Source organism: Dasypus novemcinctus, chromosome 17, assembly GCF_030445035.2.
Source record: "Dasypus novemcinctus isolate mDasNov1 chromosome 17, mDasNov1.1.hap2, whole genome shotgun sequence".
NCBI classification, from domain to species: Eukaryota; Metazoa; Chordata; class Mammalia; order Cingulata; family Dasypodidae; genus Dasypus; species Dasypus novemcinctus.
Window position 1 is genome coordinate 54,090,900 of NC_080689.1, and position 11,835 is coordinate 54,102,734.

An 11,835-nucleotide genomic window follows, 5' to 3' on the forward strand; every position below is an offset into this window, starting at 1 on the left:
CAAAATACCAGAAATTGTTGGTTTTTATAAAGGGTATGTATTTGGGGTAGGAGCTTACAGAAACCAGGCCATAAAGCATAAGTTACTTCCCTTACCAAAGTTTTTTACATGTTGGAGCAAGATGGCTGCCGACGTCTGTGAGGGTACAGGCTTCCTGGGTTCCTCTGGGCACAGCTCCTCTGTTTTCTCCTCAAGGTCAGCTGTAGACCATGAGGCTCTCTAGGCTTTGCCTCTCTCCACAAGGTCAGCTGTAGACTATCAGGTGAACGGCTCTGTCTCTTTCCCCGGGGCTCCAACTTAAGACTTCAGCATCAACTCCAACATTAAGAACCCTCAACTCTGTCCTTTGCCATGCCTTTTATCTGTGAGTCTCCACCCATCCCAGGCTTCCCTATCTTGTATCTTTGAGGTCTTCTCCTTCCCTTGGCTCTCCCTTCCCAGCCTGTCTATATCCATTTCTTCCTGTTAGGTGCTTCTTTGATACAACCTCCTTCAGGAAACATTAGTAATCCAAAGTCTTCCTCTTTTGACACTCATCACACTTTGAGTTCCTCTGTTAATTATAATAAGATAGCAAGTGACAGAATGTCTGACTCCAGCAAACAAACAAAAAGCAGTCTATGCAATCCAACTTACAGGCATGGTTGGATTTCGGGAATTACAGGAACTGAACCATGCCTTTTAGTGTCTGTATTTCTTGCTTCATCTCACTCTTCTAGGTTATCCCTCTCCTCTGTAGGCTCTCCCCATGTGACTATAAGACAGTATCCATAGCTTCTTGAGCTATATTGTTCCAGGGAATGGGAGAAGAGTGAGGGTCATTGTCTCAATATCCCCAGAGGAAGTTCTGAGATGCCTTCTGCTAGGGCCATTTTGTTCCATCCCTGTGGCCAGCAGGATTTGCAGGGCCATGTGGCTGCACAGGTTGTGCATTGCACAACTCCAGGAATCATCCATTCACATAGGCGGCACATGAGCTCTTGGACCACGGAAAGCACTTCTTTTTTCTGGGTCTGAGTATCCTCATCAGTCAGATAAAAGTGGCAGATGTCTGAGGTTTCTACAAGTCCTACAGATCTATCATTCCACAATTCTGTGACTCCTTCATTTGCAATAGTATTTTAATGACTTAGTTATCTGTCAATGACGAGCTCACACAAAACCTCTTAAACGCCTTTGATCTATGGTCACCACCCTCCAGAATAAATAGTGGGCGGGAGGCCTTTAAAAAAGATGAAACAGAGAAGCACATAGAAGTGAAAATGGTTCATTGTGAGAATTCTCAGTTCCATTTGGCCACTGGTTATATTCTATTTTGATCAACAAGTTACAATGTGGTCACCATTTGTTGAGTCTTCATTATGTGCCAGGTGCTAAATGTTCTATCATCTGGTTTCTCCTGGTGACCCTCACAGAACAGATAGTACTGTATTTATGTTCCTGTTTTATAGGTGGAAAAAATAAGGCGTGGAAAGGTTACAAAGACCATACATTTATTGAAGGCAGAATCTGGATTTGAATCTATGTTTGCTGGCTCCAAAGTTTTATTCTAACCCAATATGTTTTATTACCCCTTTGTCTACGCTGGGCTCACAGTTGCTCAACTGGGGTTCCTATCCCTAGGGAGTAACACACTTTCTGGTGTGGGAGTTCATGGGTGCTTTTACAAGAAGAATATAGAATTTTATATTTGGAAAAATTCAGTTTTATAAAAAAAATAAATTAAAAAAATAAAGTTTTATAAAAAATAAAGTTTTATAAAAAAAATATTTTAAAAAATAAAGAAAAAGAATTAAAAAAAAAAAGAAAGTACATAATGTAAAATTCAATAAAATCCACTTGGCAAGTGGGGACACACAGACATGAGAAGTGCTTTCCAATGTATCAAAATCTTGGGTGGAGGTGAGTTGAGAGTCTTATGTTAATCTAAAGAAGGTATATTAGTTAGTCAAAGGGGTGCTGATGCAAAATACCAGAAATCTTCTGGCTTTTATAAAGGGTGTTTCTTTGGGGTAGAAGCTTACAGTTACCAGGCCATAAAGCATAAGTTACTTCCCTCACCAAAGTATGTTGCCACATGTTGGAACAAGATGACTGCCGATGTCTGCCAGGAGTTCAGGCTTCCTAGGTTCCTCTCTTCGAGGGGCTTGCTTCTGTCCGGGTTCAGCTGCCCTGCTCTCTCCACAAGGCCAGCTATATAGACTATCAGGCGACAGGCTTTGTCTCTCTCCCTGGGGCTTGATTCTCTCTGGGCTAAGCTGCTCTTATCCTCTGTATGCTTACTTCTTAGAGTCCAGCTAAAAACTCTAGCATCAAAACTCCTTCTAACTCCTCTGCTCTGCCCTGTAGTTTCATTGTGAGGTGGGCAGGGATTCAATGTCCTCTGATGTTGCCTAATCAAAGCCTTAATCATTATTTAATCAAGTGAATGTGAAATCTCTGAATCCAATATACTCTAATATGCCTAGAAGGACAGACCAGTTTACAAACATAATCCAATATATATTTTTGGAATTCATAAACAATATCAAACTGCTACAGAAGGTATGGCTTTAAAAAACTTGAGGAACACGAATCTGGACAATAATTGCCAGGTTTTGTTTTAATCACTGTGTGTGTTTTCAACTTCACTTTCCATTTCACTGCCCAGGGCTCTGTGTGCTCCACTAACCTGCTTTCACAGGGAGGGCTGGTTGACCAGGGAGCCCCCCTCTGGAGGTGGCAGCATGCGGCCTGGGGCTCTTCTTGAGGTCCCGGGTCCTCTAGACCTGACTTCCTGGTCTTTGGCCAACAAGCCTGACGTGATAGGAGGCACACAATGCAAAAATGATCAAAGGGACCTAATTCTGAATTGCTGCAGGAAATAAGAGCTTTTTCATCTGAAAACATCACATTAAGGAAGGAACATCAGGCAAGTCAATGAATGGTTCCTGGCGCGTGGCGGAACTGAGATGGTCCATGTCGCCTGCATGGTGATAGAATAATTAGGAGTTTTTCTTGTATTCCAATTAGTTTACCAATGTGTTGTTTACTGACCTATTTTCAGACCTAGATTCTTCTATGTAAAAATGAAGACTTCATTCTAGGCCTTGACTTGAACTGGTACTCACTACCCCAAAGTGTACATGATTCTTTCTATGAACTTGGTGGAAGTCATAAATGTGGTCCACCAGATATTTCCAGGACTCTTCCTGGCACATGTAGGATTTGCACTTTCCTGCTCCTTGAAGGCAGGTGTGGCCATATCACTCACTTTGGTGAGTGAAACTGAATGGAACTGAGGTGTGTCATTGCCAGGCAGGAGCTTTGAAGGTCTGTGCATGATTCATCAATCTTCCTCACAAAGCAACTGGAAACATCTGAGATGGGGGCAGCTCTGTCAGCCTGGGTTTCTGAGTGATTACAATGAGCAGAGCACCTCTGTTGACTTCTCATGAACATAAGGCATGAGTTCAGAACAAACTTTTGTTCTTTTAGGTCACTGAGATATTGGGACAGTTTGTTATACAGCAAAATCTAGTCAATCCTAACTGATACAAACTCTTACTACCTATAAGACAGATGCCATCATACACTTCAGTAGTTATTATACAGTGTTTTCCTTTAATTCACAATTATCTCATGCATTTAAGGCTTGCCCCTGTAACTGAACTGCATGCTTGTTTGAAACCAAGCCTCACATCCTATACTTCTAGATCCTCCACAACAGTTAAGTGCACTGGTTTTAGAGTCAAGGAGTATTAGGTCCAAATCCCAGATCCATTAATTGTGTCCTTTGACAAGTGGTTTAATCTGGCGAAGTCTTAGTTCCTTATCTATAAAATGAATATCCTAGGACTGCTGGGAGATTGGGACCTATTGCTTCTCTGGTACTCAGCAAGGAGCCTGGCACATAGTAAGACATTATCAATCTACTCGAGTGTTGAATACACAGGACATGCCAAAATACTGCCTCTCTATGATTTAGCAGGGGCTTCTAACTTTGGGCCAGGATCCATGACAACCTTTATAGGTCCTCCCTTATAACTGAAAAGCCCCAAATATTCAAAGACAGTTCTTAGTGGCAACTGTAGTAGTATGCATTTAAAATAACGTCATTGTTAAAAGTACACAGTGGGTTCCTGTCTGCATAGGAGGCTTTTCTTGATGCAGGACATTTAGACATTCACACAGCAAATGGCTTTAGATGTTTATAGCAAAAGATAGCAGCAAATTCTGATTCATGTCACAGGGTAGACAGCACATCTCTAGAAGAACCTGCTTGTCAGATGGAACAGCTGGAAACCTCTCAAACAAGGCTGACAGGTTGAAGCCTGGTCTGAACTTCTCTAGACCTTGTTCAGAGGTCTCTAAACAAAAGTTTTGAAAACATTCCTGGCTCGGCTGGAAGATTCTGAGGTCAGTTCTCCGTATGTGTGTCAGATAGAGTGGGAGGACTGTGGGAAGAGGGTGTGTTGTGGGGAGGGCAAATCCAAACTAGGTGACACGGCAGCCACACTGGGGTTGTCTCTCAAAGTCAATGATGACCATTCTATAAAAGAGCCATTTGATGTCCACTGGCCAATTGGCCACCGCTCTGCATGTTACACAGAAGCAAACTACCCTAACCTTAGCCCTAGCCCTAGCCCTAGCCCTAACCCTAACCCCATGCTAGTGCTATGACCTGGGGCAGCAGACTCTGCTGGTTGTCAGCAGTTCTCAAAGTGTGCTCCACAAGGCTTCAGCACCAACCAGGAACTTGTTAGCAATGTAAAGTACAGGGCCCTACCCCAGACCTACTGAATCAGAAGCCGCAGGGGAGGGGGAGGGCAATCTGAGTTTTAACAAGCCCTCCAGGTGATTCTGATTCACACTAAAGCTTATGAACCTCTGGCCTACCTACTATCCACTCTCGCCTTCTTCACTAACAGAACCCTGGTTTGGTCTGGGGTGGCAGTATGACACAGCCTAGCCGTGTGACATGGCTCTGGATGGGATTTCTGAGCCCGTAACTTCCCGGAAACACACCAAGCTTTGACTGCTGGAACCTTGAATGCTGTCCACCCCAAGTGTACCACGTGTGATGAAAATATTCTGGCACTAGATAGAGGTGATGGCTGCACAACATTTTGAAGGGTTAAATGCCCCTGAACTGTTTACTTTAAAATGATTAATTTTACAGTAAGTGAATTTCAACTCAATAGGAAAAAAAAATAAGACTCAATCTCACATTACTCTGAGACACCTCAGACCCACCCTACTGAGCCCCAGCTCGGCAGCTTTCCCCTCTGTCTCCTATCTCAGGGCCACTGTGTGTGAATGTGCAGATTGTGTTGTGCACAGGAGCACCCAGCCGAGAGGGAGCATGGGAGGGGACCCCAGCCCTTCCCCTTGCAGGCCCTCACCTCGGCAGAGGCTGCCACTGCCCCGGTGGCCCCTTCCTCTGATTCTCTCAACGGTGATCTGTGGGCTAGAAGAAGAATGGAATGGTCCCGCTGTGCCCCATTAACCTGCAAGTCAGAAACCTGGGCCTCATCCTTAACCTCTGTGAGAACCCTGAACCGGCAGCCACCCCCAACCCGCCTGTCAGTTCTCCTCTCAGTCCTCCTCTCTCCAACACCATCAATCCAGCTTCGTCACCTCTCACCAGCGACAGCACGAACACTTACTTCCCAGCCTCATGCTCCCAAGACCAACCCCCATGGCCTCTCCCTCCCATCCCCCTACCATTGACCCCTCCCCTCAGGTAACAAGGTGTGCCTTGATCACCTCAAGCCCCTGCAGCCTGGACTACGGCTCTAGCCTTTGAACAGGTTTGAATTTCCGTTTTCCACACTGAGGCCATCGTGATCCTTCTAACCTGCAAATCTAGTCAGATGCCTCCCCTGCACAAAGCCATACCACGACCTCTCCTTGCCCTCAAGATAAAGTCCACCTCTTTCATATGGGCTAAAGGACCCTTCAAGGCCTGGCTCCTGCCTCGCCCTCCGGATTCGTCTCTCACGCTTCCTCCTTGCCCTCTGCGCGCTGGGGCAGCCATGGAAATGCCCTGCTGCAGGGAGCAGAATGCTCCACCAGCCTCAGTGCCCGCGCCTTGGACCCATGCACGTTCACACTGAGGCCACACATCCCCCGAGCTGCCTCCGGCCAAAGACTGAGCGAAGCAGAGCACTTGTCCAGGCCCATTCCTGCCTGTCCGGGGTTCCTCTGATGGACAGCTTCAGCTCTGGGGCTCCCCATGGCCTGGTGGAAACTCTTAGAAGTTAGAGCACTGGGGCTCTTCCTATCTGCCATGGTTGCCAGAGCTGCTGTAACAGCTACTACAGACTGATTGGCCTCATCGGCAGGAATTTATTGTCTCTCAGTTCTGGAGGCTACAAGTCCCCGTCAAGGTGTCGGCAGGATCTTGCTGTCTCTGAAGGCCGGAGCATTCTGTTGGTGGCTTGTGGGCAACCCAGACCTCAGTCTCTGCCTCTGTCACATGGCCACCAGTCTCCTTGTTTCCTCCTCACTCACTCCTCCTGTGCCACATGTCCTCTGCTTAGGAGGGCTTCATCACATTGGATTTAGGCCCTCCCTGATTCAGTTTGGCCTCATAATAGGACCTTCAAAGATCCTCGTTACCAAGGAGTTTCATCCACATGACGGGGGTGACTCAGACATGCTATGGAGGACAGGATTCCAGCCACAACACTGTCCATCCCGCCCTCCCCCCCCCCCCGCCCCCTTCTCCGTTTACAGGTGTCAGACCTGCATCATGATTGGAAAGCCTCCTCTGTCTCCTCCTTTGTCCTTCAGGAACTTTCTGCCAGTAGATCTCTCGTAGGTCTAATCCCTTCTTGGCTTCTGCTTCGGAAAGGACCCTGGCTAGCATACTTGTCATGTTAAAATGTTCTGCTCGCTCTCCTCTCTTGGCCTTTGTACATGCTGTTTCCTACACCTGGATTTTCTCCCCTCTCCCCAGCCAATCCCCGGCCATCCTGCAGGATCCAGTCTGGAGCTGCTTCATTCACCAGGGGCATTTACAGACAGCTCACTGTGGGCCAGGCACTGCCCTGCACACTGGGACTAGAGGAGGGAATGAAAAATGGGCAGATCAAGCCCCCTCTCTCATCAAACTTACCTTATAACAGGTAAATGATTAATAAACATGTCCTTTTAAAAAGGGATCTGGGGTGGCGGACTTGGCCCAGTGGTTAGGGCGTCCATCTACCACATGGGAGGTCCGCGGTTCAAACCCCGGGCCTCCTTGACCCGTGTGGAGCTGGCCCATGCGCAGTGCTGATGCACGCAAGGAGTGCAGTGTCATGCAGGGGTGTCCCCATGTAGGGGAGCCCCACGTGCAAGGAGTGCACCCCGTAAGGAGAGCTGCCCAGCGCAACAGAAAGTGCAGCCTGCCCAGGAATGGCGCCACACACACGGAGAGCTGACACAGCAAGATGACGCAACAAAAAGAAACACAGATTGCCGTGCTGCTGACAACAGAAGCGGACAAAGAAGACACAGCAAATACACACAGAGAACAGACAACCAGGGTTGGGGGGGGAAGGGGAGAGAAATAAAATAAATTTTTATAAAAAGGGGGATCTATAGTATAATAGTGAATGGTATAAGTACTATAAAGAAAATAGAGTAGGATAAGGGGAAGAAAAATGAAAGGGGTGTGGTAGGGGCTATTCTGGACCTAAAGATCAAGGAAGGCTCCTTGGGCGAGGTGATGCCTGAGCACACCCTGACTAATGTGTGAAGTGAGCCAGGCAGATATTGGAAGGAATATATTCCAGACAAAGGCAAGCATTCGAGGCAGCAAGAAGCCTTCCCTGAATCCCAAATCTGGGGCAGGTGCCCCTTTTATGTGTTCCTGCAACACACCTGCTTCCCTAGCAGAGCACATGCACACTGGCTAACCCCTGCTGATGCACGAGCACTGATTAAGTATCCACCTCCCCTCCATACAGTAGGTCTGTCGGGGCAGGGGCCCTGCATGTCAGGCTAATAGGTAAGTAGTTCAGCCCGGAGGCTTGTACAGTGCCTGGTTCTCAGTAAATACTGATGTTAATTGAGCTCCTACAGTGTGCCTGGCTCTGTGCTAAAGGTTTTACTTTTATTTCCTCACTTAATATTCCTAATAATGACGTAGGTAGCATTATCATCCCCAGTGTCCAAGGCCACATGGACCTTTCGTCTGCCAGGCATGGGGAAACTGAGGCACAGAGAGTTCACATTACTTGCAGAGGCTAGACAGCTGAAAGTGGATAAGAAAGGGTCAGGCTTTGAACTCAGTCATCAGAGCTTTCAGCCTCTAACTCCCAGGCTGCACAGGAAAGGCAGGAGGCGCCCAGGCTCCGAGGCAGAGAGCGCCGCCCTGCTGGCTGTGGTCTCCAGGGCGTCGTTCTGACCGCTGGCTCCAGAAGGTGGGGGTCAGGAGGGACCCTTAGGTGATTCCACCCCCTCCTTCGCACACGAGGAGATTGAGGCTGCAGGGACGGGGTGGTTGTGAGGCTGCTGCACTGTTTGCTCTTTCCTGCTCGCTAACCCAAGCTTAAACTTGACCGTAAGGAGGACGGCAAAAGCCATTTGATCAGAGGCCTGGCGCCTCCCGGCTGAGAAAACACGGGGCTGTGAAGACGGGACCGTAAAGAGGGGATGCGGTGCCTGCGCCCGCGGCAGCCCGTTGGCCACCACGCGGCGCCTCGGCAGCGCCTGCTGCCCTTTGCCTCGAGCAGTGCCGTTCTGCTTGCTGTGTGGCCAGCAGGCTCCCGCGTGTCCCGCCGCTCCCTGCCGCGTGGCAGTGTCCCTGGTGCTCCCGGTGCTGCCAGGCACACTGCTGGCTCTCCCCACCCTCGGGGCAGCGGAAATGTAACCCACCGTCATCGTAGCAGGAGAGGCGGCGTCCAGCCCGTCATGTTCCAGACGTGGGAAATGAGTCCCGGAGAGGAGGCGGACAGGCGCAAGATCCCCAGGCCCAGAGCCGCCTCCGCTCGGCTCCCCTTCCCCGGTCCTCTTGCAGCTGCTGCTCTGCGAAGCGGGGAGCGCTCTCCTCTCCTTGGGGCCCCAGCTGTCGTCTCTCCCCAGCGTCCTTCAGGCGCAGTCACGGCGGCCAGCTCCCCGCTGCCTGCCAGCCCTTCAGGCTGCCCTCCCCCAGTCCCTTAGCCCCCTATTAAAAGCCCTTGATAGCTCCCATCACCGGGTGGGGAGATCCTTAGCACGCCCCCCGCGGCCTTCCCAGCCCAATCCTGACCTGCCTCGGCAGGTTCGTTTTCCACACATCTCTTAGCACCTGCCTCGCAGCCACACAACTCACCTAACTGCTAGGCTGCTGGGAGAATGAAATCACATCTGACACGTGTACAGCCTCCGGAGCTTAGTAAGAGCTCTGTCCATACTTGCTGTTGCCTGGGTGGGTTGAGCACGTGGTCCCTGCTGGCTTTAGAGCCCACAAGGGCTGGCCGCTGGACGAGTACTGACCTCTGAGCCAGGGGACATGCCCTCAGCTGGAGCCCTGGCCAGGCCCTCAACTCCCCAGTCCCAGGAGGCACACCCCAAGAAAAGGAGTAAATTCAAAAATACCTGCCCCATCCACCATTTTCCAAAGTCTTTTTTTTTTTTTGGCTTTTATAAAGGGTATTTATTTGGGGTAGAAGCTTACTGTTACCAGGCCATGAAGCATAAGTTACTTCCATCGCCAAAGTCTATTGCCAGGTGCTGGGGCCAGATGGCTGCGGACGTCTGCCAAGAGTTCAGGCTTCCTGGGTTCCTCTCTTCCAAGGGCTTGTTTCTCTCTGGGCTCAGCTGCTGTGCTCTTTCCATAAGGCCAGCTGTAGACTATCAGGCAAAGGGCCCTGTCTCTCTCCCCGGGGCTTCTGCTGTGTCTAAGGAGCCATCTCTATTCCTCTGTGTTCTTCTTCTGTGTGTTTACTTCCCAGGCTCCAGCTCAAAACTCAAAATTTCCTTCTCTGCGGTGCAGTTTCTCTGCAAGTCTCTGCCCACCAAGGGGGCAGGGACTCAACGTCCTACTGATGTGGCCCAGCCAAAGCCTTAATCATTATATATCCAGAGAATCTTTTGAGGAAGAATTGAGGTAGTACACTGTCCCTGCCAGTCCCTGCCAGTCCCCACAGCCACAGCTCTCAGCTCAGAGCTGGGGAAGGACGCCAGTGATATCCTGGCGTGCAGGTACTTGTAGCCTGGCAGGCTAAAGCAAAAGGCCCAATTTCATGAATCCATTGTCTTACAGCCACAGGTGGCAGCCATGGTGCAGCCCCACAGCCCAGGGGCCAGCCTCTGTAAGTCTCAGTGATGGAGAGCCTGGTGTCTTGGCTCTTTAAACTGTTCGTCCGTCCATTTGTCCATCTGCCCATTCATCCATCCATGTGTTCATCCATTTCTCCAGAGGACATTAATTCTGCCTCTTGAATGTTTTATTTCAGAACAAGACACTGTGGAAGAATAAGGAAAATCAGGAAAGCAAATGAAGTCTCCAAAACTCATTTTAATCCTTCCTGCCTTCCTTCCTCTCGGCTTGCTTCCTTTCTTACACCTGGACAATTACCAATAGGGTAAACTCAGTCTTTTTTTCCTTTTCCCCCTTGATTGTAATTAAGCTTTTAGCTTCTGAAATATTTCAAACATATGGAAAATTACGGAGAATAATGTGACACCCAAGTACCCATCACCCACTCCAATAAACATTAACTTTTTGCCATATTTGCTTTGAGTTTGCTTCTTTTTTTTTTTCCTAGGGAACAAAATGTTACAGACCTAGTTGAAGTTGCCTTCCTCTGATCCCACCGCTCCCTTCTCTAACTGCTCTCCCAGCTGATGTGTAGTCTGGGGCATGTTTTACGCTTTTGTTCCCGAGGTATAGATCTGTAAACTGCATAGTATTGCTTAATGTGTGATTTTGCATTTTATATGCATGATCTCATACTATGTGTATCCTTTTGCAACTTGCTTTTTCATTTTTATTGGACTTGAAAAAGTGTGTAATGCATGCTGGTTGTAACAAGTCAAGCAACACAGAGGTGGATAAAGGAAAAATTCATCTCCATCTCGCCCCTCTAATCCCACTGCCTGAGGTAACTCCTGTTAACTGCCCTAGGTAACATCCTTGTGCACCTTTCCTTCTGCTCCTGCAAGCATCTCCTCCTTCAAAGCTCCTGTGCTGAGGAAAGAGCCAGGGAAAGCTCAGGAAGGTTGGAGGACGTCCACGAACAGACGTCGCCTCTCGTGCTCTAGCAGGTGAGAAGTACAGAGTGAGGAGCTGCAGGGGACGGTTGCAACTTCCCCTGCCGTTGACCCACAGCCTGCTGGGTTACCTCACTCACATCCCACGGCAAGGCAGGCCCTGAGGGCCTGTTCAGGCTCAGTCGATGAGCAGTGTCCTTGGGGCTGGGATATGGGTGACCTTGGCAAGCCACACAACCTCTGTTAGTAGAGGCACCACAAGACAGCTGAAGTCCTTTCCAGTTGACAATTGCCAGCCAGCTTGTTCTAGCAGAGAGATGATCTGCTGGTGGGTCCAAGATGTTGGAGAAGCCTTCAGGAGAACAAGCTGATGCCAACTACAATCTGGCTCTTGCTACGACTGAGAAGGGCTCATGGATGATATGTGTGTTTTGACCCCACCATGAACCTGGAATTGCAAGAAGGTTTCAAAATACATATTTTTTACTTTTAAAAAATGAAATAGGACCAGACATGTCATGTTCAGGGCTGGACTGGTATGTTGGTGTTCTGTTTTTTTCTTCTCTCGCCAAAAAAAAAAAAAAAAGAGCCAGTAATTAGAGCTAAAGGTGTTTTCAAAATTAGTTTCATGTCCCTGCAAAGCAGTGAGAGAAACTGCATATGAGACTT

At 48.7% G+C, this 11,835-nt stretch overlaps 1 long non-coding RNA gene across 1 annotated transcript in view; it reads left to right on the top strand.

Moving 5' to 3' along the window:
* The window catches only part of LOC111765723 (uncharacterized), an 84,766-nt gene extending 74,080 nt beyond the window's left edge, over positions 1–10,686 (top strand). The window contains exon 3 of the long non-coding RNA XR_011646113.1: positions 10,410–10,686. This is a non-coding gene — a long non-coding RNA (uncharacterized lncRNA). The remainder of the gene's footprint in view (positions 1–10,409) is intronic.
* Positions 10,687–11,835: the final 1,149 nt, after the last annotated feature.